Genomic DNA, 13416 nt, shown 5'->3' with positions numbered 1-13416 from the left:
AAGGATGGGTGGATGGATGGATGGATGAATGGAAGAATGGATGGATCGAAGGAAGGATGGATGGATGGAAGGAAGGATGGATGGATGGAAGGAAGGATGAATGGAAGAATGGATGGATGGAAGGAAGGATGGATGGATGGAAGGAAGGACGGATGGATGGATGGATGAATGGATGGATGGATGGAAGGAAGGATGGATGGAATATTGGCGCCAGTGACCAAAAAAGGAAGAAGTGGGTATAGATAATGGATGGACTCTCAACAATCACCCCACCAGATTTCATCTTAAATGATGTAAAAATAGTTGTGAACATTGAGGTCAATTAGCAGCCATCTTGAATCTGATTGACTCAAAGCTTTAGGAGTTTTATTAAAATCAATTCAACAAATAACCAGACACAGACGAGCACATGATCGCTCACCTTTTATGGCGGCGGGCGATAATGAGAAAATAGATTCACGGCATTTCATAACACACACACACATACACACACGCCTCCTCCCTGGGCTAAAGCTGATCAAAGGGGAAATAAGCTGCTTTAACATCCCACCTTTTCCCAGATCCTGGGAGGAGTCTGCGCCTGCTGGCAGCGAGGAGAACAATGGCAGGAAACTGGGAGAGGAGCGAGGGAGTTCCTGTTGGCAGGACGATGATGTAGACGAGAGCGATGACATGCCTGGTTAAAGTGGAGCCCGGCCCGCCACCCCGAATAGAAGGAACTGGGCTCTTCAGAACTGAAATAAGAGCTTATTGTTTGAGATGTTTTCAAGAGGCTTACTCTTAAGTGTCTCAAGTCCGAGAGACGTCCCGCTGGTTTTTGTCAAAAACAAGTGTAAACATATTAATCTTGTCTGTTTTTGTACACTAAAGGCTGCTGGGTTACTGCTGTTGTGTTGTAGGTTAGGTTGGTTTGTAAAAGAGCCGTATATCGCCTGTGGGCCACGTGTTGAACAGGACTGCCTGACAGTAAAGAGATTTATTGTCAATGTTTATGAAGTATTCACACCATGTGATCCATTTTTCTTGCGTACGTTTTTCAGCATCTTTTTCATTCCATAATTTTTGTGCTATTTCAGCAAATCTTGTATCAAAACATTCAGCTCTTTCGGGAGAAGGGTGCTATGACGTTTGGTATTGGTGCAACTTTAGCTTTTTGAAATATTTAGTCTTTTCTGCCACTTTTTTTCCCTCATAGAAAATGAATTGAGCTAATTTTCCATCTTTCAGATCTTTAGCTCTGTTTACAATCTTTTACTGCTCATTTCACATTTTGTTCTGGTTCTGCTTCTTTCAGCTGGGGTTTTTTCAGTTGTTTTGTGCTCCTTTCAGAATCTTCTAACAACAACAGTTCTATGCTTCTTCTAACGTTTTCAGATAATTGCAGCTTGTTATGCTCCTTTCAGCTTATTTCTGCAAGTTTCAGCTTTTTCTGCTATTTCAGCTACTATTTAGCTGTTTCAAGAATTCAAAGATTTCAAGGATTCAAGGTTTTATGGTAACTATAGCTTTTTTTGGCTAATACCACATTTTTTGCACTTGTTTCAACCTTTGTCAGCCTAATTCAGCATAAATGTGCTCTCTCAACTTTATTCTGGAAATGTAAGCTTCTTATTGCTTTTTTAGCTATCTTTCAGCTGATTTTTGTTAATTTCAACTTTGTTCAGATCATTTCCACCTTTTTGTGTTAATTTTTGCTTTTTTCAGCCTTATTAAGCAGAACTGTGCTCGCTCCACTTCCTTCTGGTAATTTAAGCTCATTTTTACCTTTTTATCTACTATTCTGCAGTTTTTTGGCAAATTTCTGCTTTTTTAACTTAATTTTCACTTTTTTTGTGATTATTTCTGCTTGTTTCAGCCTAATTGGGCCAAATTGTGCTCTCTCCACTTTCTTCTGGTAACTTAATTTTTTTTCTGCAGTTTCAGCTACTTTTCTGCTTTTTCTTGCTAATTTCAGCTTCTTCTTTTTTTTTTTAGCTAATTTACTAAATTTTGTGCTCGTTTCTGCTTATTTAAACAAAATACAGCAAATATCTGTTCTTTTTGCTTTCTTCTGCTAACTTAGACTTGGTCTTCCATTTCAGCTACATTTCAGCATGGTTTTAGCTCATTTCAGCTGTTTTTCAGCAAGTTCTTTCACACTGCATTTTCACAGGAAATGCAATTCCTCTAGTTTAATCTGTTGCAATTTGGAGGACCTTTAGCTACATATTTAGATCAAAACTGTTCCCTTAGACAGAAGGGTCACTTCAAATCATTTCAGGGATGGTGTGTGTGACCACCATCATCCTGTGAAGACATTTTTACCCTGAGTGAGTAACCTCCTCTCTTTACTGGACATACAGCTGCTTATCCTCTTTCCTTCACACACTCACTATTCACTTACCTCCCAGTCTTCTGTTGTGTATTCTCCCAAACTCCGAGGAGCTTCAGCATCTTTATGACCGTCTTTAATGCTCCCATGTTTCACCGGATGACTGTCAGGTCTTTTATCTTCACGCTATAGGCACAGCTGCATTTGCCATCAAGCGCTTGCTTAAAAGATAAAGCAGCCCAGTTTGTTAAAAAAAAAACAAAAAAAAAACAACTTAAATTTAATGTCGACATTCAGACTTTACAGTCAGTGGATTAAAGAAGTTATAGTTATAAAGCTTCAGTGTGTACTCACTGATGCAAACTCTTGAAACACATCAATGAAGGCTACGTATGGGACAGATCTGGTTGGCAGGCCGCAGACTGATGAAGTCTTCTGGATGGAAGACGAAATGTTTCTCCCTTAAAGAAACTGGTCCAGATGAAATGATTTCATCTTTTTTGCTGTTATCTACCTGGATAATTGAGCTTACAAACCTTTTTCTTTAATACAAACTATTATTGTGTGATGCATTCACACTATTGTGATCCTGTTTATCAGAGAGTCAGAGTTTCTTTATTTGTCCTTCGCACCACATGTGGTACATGTGGTGGAACGAGATTGTGTACGCAGGGTCCCAGTTACATCCAACAATAACTGTAAAGGAAAAACAGTAATAAGATCTAAGATATGAACTAAGAAAAACATAAACTAAAAATACACTAAACACCAACAGTCTAAAATTAATATGCCAAACAGCAGCACGAACATGAGTCTGTGTGAGCAGATGAGCACGAATGAACACAGCAACATGAAACAGATCAGCAGCAACATGATGTGATTATCCTGATTAGAGATTCATGAGTCAAACAGCCTCAGGGTAGAAGCTGTTCTTTAGCTGTATCATCAGCAAACTTTACAATATGACAGCCTGGATGGGTAGGTGCACAATCATACGTGAGCAGAGTGAACAGGAGAGGGCTCAGCACACATCCCTGAGGGGAGCCAGTGGGTTATGGTGGAGGAGGAGAAGTTGTGGATCCTTACATACTGTGATCTGTTTGTTAAGAAGCCCAGGACCCAGTTGCAAATGGAGGGGCTTAGTCCTAGTGTGAGTAGTTTGTCCATCAGGGTTTGGGGGATCATGGTGTTGAAGGCAGACGTGATGTCCACAAAGACCATACGGACGTAAGAGTCTTTCTGCTCCAAGTGAGTGAGAGCAGTGTGGACCACAGAGAAGATGGCATCTTCTGTTGATTGATTCTCGCAGTATGCGTACTGGTGAAGGTTCTCGATGATGTTGATGGTTGTTTTGATGTGGGTCATGAACAGTTATTGAAGCATTTAGCGACTTTCAGGGTGACGGCTACTGGCTGGTAATCATTCAGACCAGTCACTGTAGAGCTCTTTGGGACTGGGAGGATGGTGGCGGTCATCAGGCAGGTCGGAACTGTTGCCAGTATAATTGAGGAGTAAAAGATTTCGGCCAGCACCTCTCAGAGCTGATCGACACAGTCTTTGAGCACCTTTCCGGGGATGTTGCCTGGGCCGATTGCGTGAAATTGTGTTCTTTCCTCTTCCTTCTGGTAATTTAAGCTTCTTTTGGGGGGCGGAGATGGTGTAGAGGCAGGGCAGCCGGCTTGGGACCCGAAAGTCCCAGGCTCGATCCCCAGTCACTGCACATCACGTGGCGTCTCTGGGCAGCACACCCCATCCCCAAAATGCCCCCTGGGTGCCTTCAATAGCTGCCCACTGCACCACCTGGTGGTGGATGGGTTAAATGCAGAGACTAATTTCGCCATTGTATGGAAACATACAGTGCTGACATTGTGATGACATTATTATTATTATTTTTCCCTTTTCATCTACTTCAGCTATTTTTTAGCTAATTTCAGCCTCTTTTTTTTTTAGCTAAGTTCATATTTTCTGTGCTAATTTCTGCTTGTTGAAAACTAATTCAGCAAACGTGTTTTTTTTTTTCTTCTGCTAACTTAGGCTTGTTCTTCCATTTCAGCTACATTTCAGCTGTTTTTCAGCAAGTTCTTCAGCATTCACAATGTATTTCCACAGGATATTCAATTTCTCTAGTTCATCATAGCATAAAAAAAAGTAATTAAACATAAAGTAGAGACAAAATGAGCTGTGGACACAGTGCAGTATCATAAAGCTTATAAACAGCTGGGAATTCCTTAGAGGACATGTGCCACATCCTATACAAACGTCAAAGACGCTGAGCAGCAGCAGATCGATTCAAATATACCAAAGTTGATACTGCACAAACTGGCAAGTAGAGTGAGGTTCGCCTCCTGGCATGTCTGTAGGGTTTGCAGGTTTTCTCCAGGTACTCCGGTTTCCTCCCACAGACCAGAAACATGTTAGGCTGATTGGTAACTCTAAATTGTCCCTAGATGTGAGTGAGCGTGAATGATTATTTGATGGAATACAAATGAGCCGTGTTGAGCTATTCAACACTGACAGGAGAATTTGTGTAACTGATAGCCAAATTTATTTGAAAATTAACGCTAAATACCCATCATGGAGGTTGTGGCTCCTAAGGGCAAGGTGTGGTTGTGGCAATGTCCTTTATCACATTAAAGGGCAGAGCAGGATGCATTTCCTAAGGAGGCTGGCATCATTTAACATCTGACAAAACTTCTGCAGATGTTCTACTAGACAGAGGTCACCGGTGTCTTCTTTCGCACCATGGTCTGTTGGGCTGGCAGGGTGCGGGTGAGGGACACTGATAGTTTAAACAGGATCATCTGGTTGAGCTTGGTCATGGACATTCACCTGGACTCTGAGCTGAGAGTCACCCTATCCCCTCTGCCTTCATGCAACAGAAAAACTCATTCAATGGCAGGCTGCTGTCTCCGAGTTGCTCCATGGAGAGACTCAAGAAATGCTTTGTTGCTCAGATCATCAAGCTTCATTAATCATGGTGGAAGGGTTGGAAAATGAAGGGAGTGCCAAAACTTTCATTATTGAGCTCTGTAGCGCAATAACTTCTTTATAGTGTACCGTATTTTTCAATGTATAAGTCGCAGTTTGCGAAGCGACGAATTCATGTTTTATTCCTAATATTTATAACCCAGTTTTGGCTGAGATATGATCATTTCATTCATTCATTCATCTATTTGGCAATGGATCAATTTTTGGTACAACACCGGCCCACATTTCCGGGTGGTCATCGGTGACGCATAACAAATGCAACGCGTCAGCGGTGACTCATAATAGATGCGACTTCTGCGGCTAAGCGACGTATTTATGTTTTTTTTTTTTTATTTACTTTATTAGACATATTTGGACTGATGCGACTTATACGGCAGTGCGACGTGTACGGGGGAAAGTATGGTAAATTACTTTTAGCCAATTCATGTCTTTCAATATTGTCATAAAGTTTGTACTACCTCCTTGCATTTTGTTGCATTATACTTGTCTTTTATTGCCCATTCGTAACATTGTCAGAACAGAATCAGAATAAGCTTTATTATCATTGTGCTGAAATACAGTGAGATTATGTTCGTACACGTGTCCGAAAGATGGGCGGAGCTTCTAAGAGTGCGGCCCATTATTCTTTTAGATAGAAAAGGTGAAAAGGCCACGAGGAGAGGATGGTGATATTACAAAAAAGATCTCTTCGCATGTTGTCCTTATCAGGACACAATTTAAGACGTCAAAAAACTGTACCAGTACTACGTTACATATGAATTTGATGACAAGATGGTGAGATTTGCCTATGAAGCACTTCCAGATAGCACCATAGACCTGTTGCAATATTGTGTCAGCCGGTACGTTCTAGGTGGGGGGGGGGGGGATATTGTCTTATCCTAAAGCAAAGATGAAGAACATTTGGTGCTTTTAACAGTTTTTTTTTATTTTTTTTATGAAAATTCTGATTACGGTAGTTTAAGTTACATTTCCCCCCCCCCCCCCCCCCCCCCAAAAAAATATATATATATATATATAAAATAAAACTTTATGCATAAACCATTTTAGAAGCGGAAAAATTATGACAAAAAAAACATGGTAAAACACATTACAAATGTTTTTGAAACTAAGAGTTTAGTTTTTCATTGTGAAGGCCCACATCGAGGTGGCAGCTTCCGTTTTTCTTCCCCCGTTTTTTTCCTTCTTCCTGCTCTGCTCTCTGTCTGTCTGAAGCGCCTGGGTCTCATCTCCCGAACATAAATTAAGAAGATTATGGATTTGGTATCATGGGCATTCAACTCTATTGATAAGATATTTTCATCAAAACAACAACGTCCTGGAGAACCGGCGTGTCCAGCTGAGACTCACGCTGTGGGGTACGTCATGGATTCGTGGGGAGTGTGGCAGTTGATGTGCCTCTCAGTCCTGTCTCAGGAGGATGTTGAAGACGTTTACATATTTGGATTTATGATAGCAGGGACTCTGCTTTTTGGCATCGGCGGGGCTCTGTTTTATCGACTTTTGAAAAAGACATCGGCAGCAGTTTCTGCTATGGAAAAGCTCCCGAGTCAGTGTGAAGGTCTGGTCCTCGCTGTGGGAACTTTAAATCGTCTGGTCTACGAGCTTAACCGTAAAGTGGAGGCGATTGAGAATCGCAGACCACCTGCGGCTTCTGGGACTCGTCAGCGTGATGGGTTCGACCTTGAAGGAGACTCATAGCATGAATCAGTGGAATGGAATCCCACAATTAGGCATTTTTGGAACCAGAACTCCCAGATGGACTCAAGGCTGAAGAAAAAAAATCTGTCTGCCTGAAGAAAAAACAAAAATCAAGCTTATCTGAATCAGACTCCCGACGGCCTCGGAGACGGGCTGACTATCAAATTTCTCCTGGGACATGAGTACCCAAGGACAAAAGCTTCATCTACCGCACCCCCAAGAACTTTTTGTGCAAGCTTATCAGAACTGCTGGCTGGAACAACATCTTCAGAAACTGTGGCTGATCTGAAAAAACGCTCATGGACAAATCTCAACACCTCGATGTCAAATGCAAATGTAATCATGTTTTAATTGTGCTTGCTGGTAGAGTTTTTTGATGTCTCAAATCGTGTCCTGATGGACAAGATGTGAAAGATCTTTTTTTGTAATACCACTATCTACCCTCAAGTTTCTCCCCCTTTTCCTATCTAAGATTATTATCTGATAAGGATAAGAAGGCCGCGCTTTCCTGTAGTTGCAGCTTCGTGCACTCCGCCCATCTTTCGGACGACTGTACGCACATATTTGTGTTGTACCTCGGTGCAATTCCAATAAAGTTTATTCTGATTCTTATTCTGATTCTGATATTGATGACATGTTTTAGGGTGATGGAGACTAAGAACTCCATTAATAGACAAACTTTTGGAGTTTTTTGAAAAGAAAAAAGTGAATACAAAGGTCAGAAACAATTATTGAAGGACGCAACTTCATTAAGCGTGTATTGAGATCATCATACGTATTTAGTAGTGCTAAGAAGTTGTATTATATTAAATGTTAAATAATAATAATTTATTAATTTAATTTATTTATTTATTCATTTAAAAGAAACAAAATCAATGAAACAAATTCATCAAAAAAACTGAATGAAATAGGTGCAGAAAGTAGAAAAAAATTATTATAATATCTACCCCTTATTTTAAAAAAATTAAAATAACTTTAAACAAACAACAACTTAGGCTTGAACATCTCCAAAGTGAAAACAAAAATATTAGGCATCCTTCACTTGGCACCATACTTTCCCAACAATCATCTTTTTAAACGTAAATTGTTTTAGAAATGTTTAAGGCGATATTAAGGCAATTCCACAATCATATTCCCTGAATGACAACGCAGCTCCGTTCAATATCTTCACCTGAACAAAAAAAAAAAGTGGTATCATCTGCAAATGAAACACACTTCAAAAGCATTAACACATCAACCAGATCATTCACATACAAGTTAAACAACTTTGGTCCCAACACAGAGCCTTGAGGGACTCCACATCCATGAACACAAAATTCAGATCTTACATTGTTTACCTGTACAAAATGTCTCCTATTATTCGAATAACTAAATACCCACTGTAGTGCTAATCCTCTAATGCCATATTTATTCAGTTTTTCAAGGAGAATGGTGTGGTCAATAGTGTCAAAGGCCTTTTTTTAAATGAACAAAAACACTAACACAATACTGTTTTTGGTCAAAAGCAGTTATCTCTTCTATTAGTTCCATGACAGCCATTGATGTTGAATTATTTGCTCTAAACCCATATTGACTATTACTTAAAATATTCTGTTCATCTATAAATTAATCTAATCTGGTTACAAATAATTTCTCTAATATTTTTGAAAATTGTAGCAACAAGGATATTGGTCTGTAATTAGTGAACACATATTTATCACAATTCTTATAAAGAGGACGTATCTTTGCTTTTTTCATATTTTCTGGAAATGTTCCTGTTGAAATTGATAAACTACATACATATGTAAATGGTTCAAAAACATAATTCATTATATCCTTTACCAACATAAATAAAAATAATTACATAAAAAAAACATAAAAAGAAATAATTACATGATTTCTAAAGAGCACCATTAAATGGTGAATGAACTGGATTCACTCAAATGGGGTTCGATGTTTTGCCCGAGTAGACTTTGACATTTGGTGGTGGAAGTTGGAATTGGAAGCAAAATCCAAAGAAACGCAGATTGGATTGCGGTTGCGATAAGTTTTCTTCCGTTAATTCTCATCTGAAGTGAGCCATGAGGCCTGCAGGATAAATAATGTAAAATGAAGGCGGTGCTCTGTCAGTGTTCTTCACCGTTACGACTCTGGAAATGAATCATCCCCATGATGTATTCACACATTCGCTCATCACGTCCCTCCTTAAACCAACAAAGTAGAAAATGGAGTGCTGACATCACCGCACGACAAGCTTCTCAGATAATTCATGACCCTGCAGCGATTTTCAGAGGGCCTTGCAGCGAGAGACAGACTTCCCACCGTCCCACCCAGGCTCCGGGTCACATGCAAGCAGCCGGGCCACATCGCTCACCCCCCAAAAACCCTCGCACCCTCATCCACACCCTTGAGTTTAGCCAGGAACTCATTCCATTGTTCTCTGGAGGGAGAGATCCCCATGCACAAGTGGACAGAGTACTCTGTGAGTCAGATACTTGACAAAATGTGCGGCTATTGTTCCAACCAGAAGGTTTCTAATGAGCTGGAAATACTGGGAACTATTTTTTGGGCTTTTGTGAAAAGCAAATCTTGAAATCATCTACTGCTTAAATTCGATTAATTGTTTGGTTTTACGCCAGTGAGATAATGTCTGCGAGTGTAACAAAAACAAAAAAAAAAAAAAACAGCTTCACACATTCCTAACATACCAGCTCTGCAGCTTATAGGAAGTAAAAGTCAGCTGCATCTTGAGCATCAAATTTAAGATGCACATGTTGTTATGACAAATGGGAAACTGGGAGTATTCAGGGTGGAAAAGTCCATCAGACCAACCAATAAACTCAGAGCTGACATTTTTATCTGTCCCAAATGTCCTGTGACATTACAATTGAGGAAATTTAAGGCAGAAGAATTGCATAATATGGGATTTTTATCTTTTTATTAGTTACATGACCTAAATATGTGTTGGGGATGACTCTCAGCTACTACCACACCAAGCTGTAGCTCAACATCTATAAAACTGATAGAGTTTTAGCCATTTGTAGGTTGGCCATCATGAATTAAATTAAATTTAAAACAAAACCAGCATCATATGAATGGCCAATAAATACCATTGGTTCATGAGATATTTTGCTAACAGACAGACCTGACTGATGCAAATAAATAAATAAATAAATAAATAACAAAGGGCTAATAAAACATCTTTCATAATTGTGATCCAGTTATGACCAATGCAGAGATTTTGACAGTCTAAAATCAAAACCTAGTCAAGTCAATTCAATAAGACCTGTCCAGGGTGCCCCCCGTCTCTTGTGCAGTGATGGTTGGACATGGGCTTCAGTGACCCCCGCGACCCAAAAAGGAAGAAGCGGGTAAAGATAATGGATGGATGGATCGATGGATGGATAGTCAAGTCAAGTCAAGTCAACTTTATTTTTAAAGTACATTTAAAAAAGCAGCTGTTACCAAAGTGCTTAACAGTAAAATCAGTGGGAGTAATTCCATGGAAAAAAGCAACAATAAAAATAATGATAGTACTGAAAATTAATTAAACTGGAAGAAGCTTTTCTGCAGAACAGAGTTAAATTGTTTATTAAACTTAAAGCCAGAGTCTAAAACCAACCCGAGATTTGAAACAGACTGCTTAATATATGGCTGAAGAGAGTCAAGATTTACAGGATCAAAAACAGCGGTAGAGCTAGGGTTAAACAAAATGACTTCAGTCTTCTGATTGTTGAAACTTAAAAAATTTGAAGCCATCCATGTTTTGATGTCATCGAGACATTTTAACAGAGGGTGAATTGGGCAAGAACTGCTTTAAGGGCAGATAAATCTGACAATCATCAGCATAACAATGAAATGAAAGACCATGTTTCTGCAGGATAGACCCCAAAGGGAGAATATAGCATGAAAACAGAAGGTGTCCAAGAATCGAGCCCTGTGGGACCTCGTAGGAAAGAGGCACTGAAGCAGCTACAATATTTCCAACCTCAACACAGAAACTCATGTCACTTAGGTAAGAACAGAACCAATCTAATGCTGCACCTGTAATCCCAACCCAGTGTTCTAACTGCTATATAAGGATACTGTGGTCAACAGTATCAAAAGCAACGGTAAGGTCCAGGAGTCTAATCTAAAGAAATACGATTTTTGGTTTGCACAATTTGTTGAAACAACAAAGGCAATTTTATTTATTTATGGGACTTCAGGATGTAAGATGTTAAGCTCTTTGCAATCTTCTAACTGTATATTAATTAGATTAATTTTTGACAAGGTCTATTCGGGGGTTCTGGAGAGGAGGGTCCGTCGGATAGTCGAACCTCAGATTCAGGAGGAGCAGTGCGGTTTTCGTCCTGGCCGTGGAACACTGGACCAGCTCTACACTCTCAGCAGGGTCCTGGAGGGTGCGTGGGAGTTTGCCCAACCAGTCTACATGTGCTTCGTGGACTTGGAGAAGGCGTTCGACCGCGTCCCTCGGGGGGCCCTGTGGGGGGTACTCTGGGAGTATGGGGTACCGGGCCCTTTGATACGGGCTGTTAGGTCCCTGTATGACCGGTGTCAGAGCCTGGTCCGCATCGCCGGCAGTAAGTCGGGCTTGTTCCCGGTGAGAGTTGGACTCTGCCAAGGTTGCCCTTTGTCACCGATTCTGTTCATAACTTTTATGGACAGAATTTCTAGGCGCAGCCAAGGTGTTGAGGGGATCCGTTTTGGTGGCCTTAGGATTGCGTCTCTGCTTTTTGCAGATGATGTGGTCTTATTGGCTTCATCAGATCGTGATCTACAGCTTTCGCTGGAGCGGTTCGCAGCCGAATGCGACGCGGCCGGGATGAAGATCGGTTCCTCCAAATCTGAGGCCATGGTCTTGAGCCGGAAAAGGGTAGAGTGCCCTCTCCGGGTCAGGGAGGAGGTCCTACCCCAAGTGGAGGAGTTCAAGTATCTTGGGGTCTTGTTCACGAATGAGGGAAAAATGGAGCGTGAGATCGATAGGCGGATAGGTGCAGCGTCTGCAGTGAAGCGGGCGCTGTACAGGTCTGTCGTGGTGAAGAGAGAGCTGAGTCAAAAGGCGAAGCTCTCAATTTACCGATCGATCTACATTCCCACCCTCATCTATGGTCACGAGCTTTGGGTTGTGACCGAAAGAATGAGATCTCGGATACAAGCGGCCAAAATGAGTTTTCTCCGCAGGGTGTCTGGGCTCTCCCTTAGAGACAGGGTGAGAAGCTTGATCATCCGGGAGGGACTCAGAGTAGAGCCGCTGCTTCTCCACGTCGAGAGGAGCCAGTTGAGGTGGCTTGGGCATCTGTTTAGGATGCCTTCTGGACGCCTCCCTGGTGAGGTGTTCCGGACACGTCCCACCGGAAGGAGGCCCAGAGGAAGACCCAGGACACGCTGGAGGGACTATGTTTCTCGGCTGGCCTGGGAACGCCTTGGGATTCCCCCGGAAGAGCTGGCCCAAGTGGCTGGGGAGAGGGAAGTCTGGGCCTCCCTACTTAGGCTGCTACCCCCGCGACCCGACCCCGGATAAGCAGAAGAAAATGGATGAATGGATGGATGAATTTTTGACAGCTATACAGTTTAAAATCATTGAACAAACTGTTGTAACTAGGGCTAATAGTTCATCTGTATTATGGTTCATGATTGGACCACTAGTTGAGCAAAAATTGTTTATTCAGTATGTGGAGACACGCACCAGCTGCCCCGCGACCCAGTATGGAAAAGCAGTTAAAAGAAAATGGACGGGTGCTTTTCAAATCAGCACATTTTGTTGATTATTTTGCAAAAACCTGCAGGACTGGCAGACCACCATCAGCCTGTTTTCAGCTGTGTATGCTGGAAATGCCTTTGACAAATTCACAGAATTTCCACGGACTTCTGAAATCCCATTGGGACAAAGCACATCGGCTAAATGTTTTAGGTTTCAGTAGAACCAAGCGGAAGTGGAGGCAGTAAACAAGTGTTAGTCATGAGGCCGAGGAAGTGTTTGCTACCAGCACACAAGAGCTGACAGATCAAGAGTTCAATGGCAATGTATTCTTAGAAACAGGACGCCTGTAATGCATCCACTGGTCTGATTTCCACTGAGGTAAATTACATCTCTTAGGACGATGTCATGAAAGTTAACAAAAAGTAAATAAAAATGCCGTCATGGGGAAAAGACAGTATTAGGGTTATTGTACATCAGGACATGATAAAAATTATCTTGTCTTTATGAAGTTCTGCAATCATTCAAACTAAACGTACAAGAATACACATCTAATTTCACCATGATATTTATTAAACAGCAGCACGGTGGCTCAGTTGGTAGGGCTGTTACCTCTCAACAAGACGATTGCCAGATTAAATCCTGGCCGGGGACCTTTCTGGATGGTACTCTGGTTTCCTCCCACAGACCAAAAACATGCATGTTAGGCCGATTGCTAACTCTAAATTGTCCATAGGTG

Source organism: Nematolebias whitei, chromosome 23, assembly GCF_014905685.2.
Source record: "Nematolebias whitei isolate Nwh7 chromosome 23, NemWhi1, whole genome shotgun sequence".
Taxonomy (NCBI): Eukaryota; Metazoa; Chordata; class Actinopteri; order Cyprinodontiformes; family Rivulidae; genus Nematolebias; species Nematolebias whitei.
The sequence above is the reverse complement of the archived record's forward strand: the minus strand, read 5'-3'. Positions refer to the sequence as shown.